The 7,915-nt window shown below is 39.5% G+C and overlaps 1 long non-coding RNA gene across 1 annotated transcript; it reads right to left on the reverse strand.

Moving 5' to 3' along the window:
• Positions 1–294: 294 nt before the first annotated feature.
• Positions 295–3,815, reverse strand: LOC131000632 (uncharacterized). Its single transcript, XR_009093760.1, has 2 exons — positions 3,143–3,815; positions 295–469 (listed from the first exon to the last, which is right to left on the reverse strand). It is a non-coding gene; the product is annotated as an uncharacterized LOC131000632 (long non-coding RNA).
• Positions 3,816–7,915: the final 4,100 nt, after the last annotated feature.

The following is a 7,915-nucleotide window of genomic DNA, read 5'->3' on the forward strand; positions in this document are numbered from 1 at the left end:
CAATCAAGACTCCCGAGCATCCCGAAAAATCCGTGTCGCTCCTCGTGCATCTGAGTAAGGCGTGTGATGTCCTCCGGCGTTGGACGGCGCAAATAATGGGCTCCGAAAGCCCGGATGACAGTGTCACGACCGGTCCTAATTAAGGATAATTAAGCCGGGGAAACCGTGACTAATGGAGGGAGATTAGAAGCGGGGTAGAACGGGGAATAATCAAACAAGAAAGGATCGTATTTCATCAATGTTAACACCATGGATATTTATAATATAACGGAGTTTTAGTCGTATAGACTCAAATAACTAGTAAATTCGGATAACTCCGACTTATCCAAAATAACATAAAACTTCTGAGTACGCAGCGGAATAAGGTTCTGATTACATGTATGAAGACATGTAACCCTAGAGTTCATTAATACATAATAAAACAAAAGAGTCCCGCTCGTCACTTCATCACCATCGGCAGCTGCTCAACCTGCACATTTAGAAATATATGCAGGGCTTGAGTACAAAAGTACTCAGTGGGCACGTATGCCTAAGTATAAAAACACATGCTTCAAAACTGTAAATTGTCATGCCATCATAAACAGTACAGCAAGGGAGTTTTTCGCTAAAAGGCCCAAGCTTACTAAATTCATTTGTGATTCTTAAAGTTCGACTGCAGTCTAAGTTCTCTTGTAATCTATCATATCTGGAACTGTGTGCCGGAGAGGTGGCCACCTCTCACGGTCACTTGACCGGCCAACCCGCTAGATGACTCACGGTCACTGGTGTACACTAGCCCTGGCAGGATAGCTATCAACTGCTCAGGACCCGAATTCGATTGCATAATAAAAGTCACATCAGATAGATATCATACTGAAATTTAAATATTTTATGGCAAGACAATATTTGAAATAACTTCAATTAATTTAGTCATGAAATAACTTGCTTGAACGTAACATTTAAACTCATTTGATATATATGAAAGTAATGCCCACCTGATAGAAATTTTCTGTGATACAAAAGCTCCTCAACAGATTATCAATCTCGCCCTTGACCTTTATTACGAGAATATATGTACATATATAAGATATTTGCTCGAATAAAAAAAATCCTCAAATGAGAATGTGTATTTAACTATGCATGATCCTTATGCATGAATTATTATTCTGAAATAATAATCAGGGAATTTCTATTGTTAATCCAAGCTATCGGATTTAAATAAAAACTAAGTTTCGTCTCATGAAGCCGGATAATTAATAAAAATTAATCCGTTCTCTTAGGGTGTTCTAATCCGCCAATTAAATAAACCTTGCTCCTCGTAGTCAATAGAAAATAAATACTTCAACTTATTCGCTTTATAATCTCATAATTAATCGGGCTTAATAAATAAGAACAAGTAATGTTATAAAATTTAAAATAAAATAAAATAAAATAAAAAGGCTCAACATAAGGCACATAAGAATCACAATCAAACATCATCAAAACATGCTCTGTTTTTACACTGACTCAACTTCAAAATTTAATCTGTTCTGACTCTGACATCGCCTGGACTCGAGACTCATACCGAAAGAAAGATCTTCGAGTCTAGTTTCATATAAAAAAAAGTAGAGTCGAAAACTCCAAGTGGTTTGAGAGATATGACGTTTTTACCACGATCTACCATGTTCGGTAGTTTTGAACAATCGAAAACTTGGATTTTTGAAAAATAGTAAACGTTGTCAAACTGGGCTCAACTTTGGTGGATATCTAGCTAACACAATAAGGTTAATACCATAAAAATTTGGAAAGCTAGATTACACAGGAAGCTACTGAAATAAATGACTCTTTCATCTGTTCTCTGAAATTCTCGGTAGTAATGTGCAGTTTAGGTTTCGCATTTTAAAGAAGTATCAAACGAAGTTGGAATGGCTTGAAATTTTACCAGGGTACTCAAGACTCATGTAGGGACTTGCTATAAAATTTTCAAAGCTGTTAGACATCAACAAACCGTCGATCACAGTAAGTCAGTAGGCCTACGAAATTCATATTTATAAGTCCTTAAAATAATTTATATAAATCAAGAAATAAGAGTTTAATCCCAAAAATATTCATTAAAAGTCCATCATAATTTAAATAAATAACGGACCTCATTTAAAATAAATAGTCCCAAACTTGTTACGCACATATACTAAATCTTTCACGAAACATCCTTTAAAATAAACTTTGATACATAGAAAATAATTCAACAACTTGAGCTCTTAAGGGTTTGTTTTACAACAGACACCAAATCTACCTCGGATCTCCAAATGAGGCTCAAAAAGACATTCTGGAAACTAGACATTTCAAGGATAATTCTCCAATTTGAATCGAATGAAAAACAATTCAAACGAGCAAGATATGCCCTCTCAAAGATGGGTATTTAACAAGCAAAAATCTGAAAATTTCATATTTCCAGATTACAACCACGTCAGTGGGCTTTCTTTAAAAATTCATATCTCCCTTTACAAAACTCCACTGGGAACCCCAAAGGTCAATCTGGAAACTAGGGAGAGATCATAACACTCTCCAGTTTGATTTACTCTAAGAACCTTCATGGTTTGGAAGATATGACTATCTAAAGTTCAGTGCACAAAAAGAGTTCAAATTTGGCAGATTCAGAACATAAATCGGAAAAACCACTTTAGGCTTCACCAAAAATTCTAAAACTGAACAAGTAAGTTCCCAACATGTCAGTGAATATTCAGTAGAAAGATAGGCTTGAGAATCAAATATTTAAGTCGGCCTTTTCCACCTCAAAGTCGTAGGTTTGTAAAATCTACTGGATGGTACATGGAATAAGAACTAGATTTCAAGAATTTATACCGGTTGTTTCCCTTACTCAAAAATGGTGAGGCCGATGTCAAAAGAAAGATACGGGAGTCTAGAGTGACATATTCAAGTTTCAAAGGTTTTCACCGATTGAAACTTTACTTATGATCTCCCAAAGATTGTTTACCAAAAATGTATTCCAGATGGGCAGTGATGTTTACAAATTCATAAATAAATCATGCGAGCTCTAAATATTCTGAAATTTTACCAAAATATAGAAAACGTATGAAAGATGATACACAATTAATTTGAGAATTTTTGGGAACCGTTTGGATGATATGCAACCGAATTCAAAATAAAGAAGCTTAGTATATACCTCTTCAAGTTACAATTTGGAGTTGGAGGAAACTCTCTCTCCCTTTCTCAACTTCTTCTACACGTTTTGGTGAGGGGAGAAAAGACTTGATGGCTGGAACAATATGTGTTGTTGCATAATTGAGTAGTGGAGAAAATGGTGGTGAAAGTGGTGGGGAAAATGGTGGTGAAAGTCAAAAAGTAGATTTAGTGGTAAAATGAAGTGGGGAACAAAATTAATGGAAAGAAAAAGAGAAGAAAAAGAAAGAAAAAAAAAATGTAGAGGAGAATTATTGATGTATTTTCTCTGTCTCGGTGATTCTGTAACTGTAAGATGGATCGCGTGCTCGTATCTGCTTGATACTGTTTATTTAAATAATTCTCGTATTTCGACATGTGATTTCTCGCTTAAATCGATAAATTATAAAATGAATCTAAATTAAATCCGTAGATTTAATTCGTTTGTTGTTCTAATATTTAAATTAAATCCGCAGATTTAATTAACTCACGAGTCAGAAATAAATCACGACTTGAATAAAGATAAAATCTAATTTCATCTTGCTTAAATAAATAACGTGACTTTGCTAAGTCAGTTATAACTCTGAAATAATATCATTGACTGCTTTAACAATATAAATTCAGGATCATAAGCTGAATTCATATTAGGATAAAAACCGTTTTCATTCACTGATGAACAAAAATAAACACTCATTACTAGATTTAAAATATATAAAAGAGCGGGTCACTACATACTACCTCTCTTAACAAAAATTTCGTCCCGAAATTTGCATATTTCTTCTAAAACAATTCGGGGTATTTCTCCTTCATTTTGTCTTCAAGCTCCCACGTGGCTTCCTCTTGTCCGTGGTGTCTCCATAAGACTTTCACTGATGTGATTGCCTTATTCCTGAGTTGTTGTACTTTTCGATCTAGAATGGCCTCTGGTCTCTCTTCATAGCTCAAGTCTGGGCAAAGGATCATCTCTTCTTGGTGGATTATGTGCTTTGGATCGAAAACGTATTTTCTGAGTTGTGATACGTGGAAAACATTGTGAACGTTTTCAAAACTTGGCGGTAATGCCAACCTATAGGCTACTGGGCCTATTCTATCCAAAATCTCATAAGGTCCTACGAATCGGGGCCTAAGTTTTCCCTTGACACCAAACCTAGTTATCCCCTTGGTAGGAGATACCTTTAGGAAGACCTTGTCTCCTATTTCAAAACATAACTCAGTTCGACATGCATCAGCGTAAGATTTCTGTCTATCTTGTGCCTCTTTTATTCGCCCTCTGATCTGGCGGACTGTCTCAACCATCTGATTGACCATGTCTGGTCCTAAAACTTTTCTATCACTCACTTCATCCCAATAAAGCGGTGATCTACATTTTCTTCCATATAATGCCTCATATGGTGCCATATCAATAGTAGCCTGATAACTATTATTATAGGCAAATTCAATCAACGGCAGCACTGCTTCCCAACTTCCACCCCTGTCTAAGACCACTGTTCTCAACATATCTTCGAGGGTCTGAATTGTCCTTTCAGATTGCCCATCTGTCTGCGGGTGAAAGGCGGTGCTAAAATTTAGCCTCGTGCCTAACTCCTTTTGTAAGCTCATTCAAAATCTAGAAGTAAATTTTGAGTCTCGGTCTGAAGTGATTGACACGGGTACACCGTGTAAGCGTACAATCTCTCGAACATACAACTGAGCTAGCTTGTCTGACCCGTGTGTGATCGGTATTGGTATAAAATGAGCACATTTTGTGAGTCGATCCACTATTACCCAAATTGCAGTGTTTCATTTCTTTGTTCTGAGCAAACTAGTCACAAAATCCATTGCAATGTTTTCCCACTTCCATTCCGGAATTTCTAAAGGTTGCAACTTTCCAAATGGCCTTTGGTGTAAAGCCTTCACTTGCTTGCAAGCTAGGCACCTCTATACAAATGATGCTATGTCTCGTTTCATACCTTCCCACCAAAAATACTTCTTCAAATCTTGGTACATCTTAGTACTTCCGGGGTGGGCAGTATAAGGGGTATCGTGAGCCTCACTCATGATTTTATCCTTAAGCTCATCATCGCGGGGAATGCATATTCTTCCCTCAAAGAGGATAGCATTATCTGCTGCTTCTTGATAATTCTTGACTCCTCCTTTCCTTACTGCTTCCCGTAGTTTCTCCATTTTCTCGTCTTTTCTTTGTGCTTCTACAATCATCTTTTTCAAGTTAGGTATCGCTTGCTATCATCCCTGGTGGTTTAACCACTTCTATGCTCATTTTTCCAAACTCTTTGATGAGCTCATTCTATTGGGTGACGAGGCATCCCAACCTAGATTGAGTTTTACGGCTTAATGCATCAGCTACTATATTGGCCTTACCCGGGTGGTAGTTAATACCGCAGTCATAATCCTTCACTAGTTCGAGCCACCTCCTTTGTCTCATATTAAGGTCCTTTTGCTCAAAAAAAATACTTCAGGCTTTTGTGGTCTGTGAATATCTCACACCTAACTCCATATAGGTGGTGTCTCCAAATCTTCAGCGCATGCACCACTGCAGCTAACTCCAGATCATGAGTCGGGTAATTCAGTTCATGTGGCCTAAGCTGTCGTGACGCATATGCTATCACTCTTCCTTCTTGCATTAGCACGCAGCCAAGTCCATTTTTGGACGCGTCTGTGTAGATCACGTATTCCTTATCAGCTGTTGGGACGGCTAACACTGGTGCAGTAGTCAACTTTTCCTTGAGTTCTTGGAAGCTCTTCTCGCACTCCTCTGTCCAAGAAAATTTTATTCCCTTCCTGAGTAGTTGCGTCATTGGCCTTGCAATTTTAGAAAATCCTTCCATAAACCTCCGATAGTAACCTGCCAATCCTATGAAACTTCTTATCTCATTAAGGTTAGTAGGCGATTTCCATTCGCGCACTGCTTGCACTTTTTCAGGGTCCACTTTAATCCCTTCTGATGATACAATATGTCCTAAAAACGTGACTTCGCTGAGCCAAAACTCACACTTGCTGAATATGGCATAAAGGTGCTCCGTCCTCAACGTTTCTATAACAATTCTCAGATGTTCCTCATGGTCTTTCTCATTCTTTGAGTAGATCAGAATGTCATCTATGAATACCAAGACAAATTTGTCTAAGTACGGATGGAATACTCGATTCATGAGGTTCATGAACACAGCTGGCGCGTTAGTTAGCCCGAATGGCACAACTACAAATTCGTAGTGGCCATACCTAGTTCGAAATGCCATCTTAGGTACGTCTTCTGGTCGAATCTTCAGCTGGTGATAACCAGACCGCAAATCAATCTTCGAGAACACGCTTGCTCCCTTGAGCTGGTTGAAGAGGTCATCTATCCTTGGTAAAGGATATTTGTTCTTGAGTGTCACTTTGTTCAGTTCCCTATAGTCTATGCACATTCGCAATGTGCCATCCTTTTTCTTCACGAAAAGTACGGATGCACCCCAAGGTGATACACTTGGCCTAATGAATCCAAGTTCCAAAAGTTCTTGCAGTTGTATCCTGAGTTCTTCCAACTCTTTAGGAGCCATTCGGTATGGTGCCTTCGAAATGGGAGCTGCCCCGGGCTCCAAATCAATGGTAAACTCAATTGGTCTGTCCGGTGGTGGCCCTGGCAGAATCTCTGGAAATACATCTGAAAAGTCCCGTACAATTGCTACATCTTCTATGCTCCTTTCAGTTCCCAGTTCTCCGTGCAAGTATACGAGGTAAGCTGGGTATCCATTCTTCATCATTTTCGTTGCTTGTAGGGCGGAGATGATCATCTTTCTTCTCCCCATGCTAATTCCGTGGAAATGTGACGGCTCCCTTCCTGGGGATCGAAACGATCTCCTTCTTTCGTTACAATGATGGTGGCATAGTTCTCAGCTAACCAGTCCATTCCTAGGATTATGTCCACATCTCCCATCGGAATAACATACGAGTTGTTCACTACAATCTTGTGTGACCCTATGTTCAGTTCTAGGTTCAAGCACACATGATCTACTGTCGTCATCCCTCCTATAGGTGATGATATACTCAACTCCTGGTCAGCTCTTTCCATTTTAAGTTTTAATGTATCAACACATGTACTTGAAATGAAAGTATGCGATGCGCCCGTATCAAATAGAAGTACAACAGGAGTATTGAGTAGCATGCCCATACCTGCCAGGTTTCCCTGGTTGTTCTCGGGCTGCTTCTGCCTTATAGCATAGGTTCTAGCATGACGAGGCTTTTCATGTTGTTTCTGTTGTCGCTGCTGTTGTTGGCGGGCCTGTTGCTGATACGGTTGTTGAGGTTGTGGTTGGTACTGTAGCTGTTGGTGCTGCTGTGGCTGCTGATACTGTGGTTGCTGCCTTGGGTATGGTTGGGGCAAAGCTTGGATTGCTCGCAGATGTGGAGCCTGGATAGGTGGGTTCGGCCTTGAACTCGTTCCCTGTTGCTTATTCGGACACCGATTTGCATAGTGCCCCTTCTGGTTACAGATATAGCAACTATCACTGCCGGCCTTACAGATTCCCACATGATTTTTGTTACATTTGGGGCAATGTGGGGCCCTCTGTTGGTTATTTCCCATCTGTTTCGGTGCGCTCTGGCTTCCATAGCCCTGTGACTGGAAGACCCGTCCCTGCCATGGCCTCTTCTCGCCTTGGTTCGGGTTACTGTTGTCCCATCTCCTCTTTCCTCTAAAATTCTGATTATGATTTTGATCATGTGAAGGTGCTGGAGTAAGTACAATTGCAGATCTTTCTCCTGGCATGGCTGCCTCAATGTCTAACGCTCGGCTGAGCGACTC

Source organism: Salvia miltiorrhiza, chromosome 8 (assembly GCF_028751815.1).
Source record: "Salvia miltiorrhiza cultivar Shanhuang (shh) chromosome 8, IMPLAD_Smil_shh, whole genome shotgun sequence".
NCBI classification, from domain to species: domain Eukaryota; kingdom Viridiplantae; phylum Streptophyta; class Magnoliopsida; order Lamiales; family Lamiaceae; genus Salvia; species Salvia miltiorrhiza.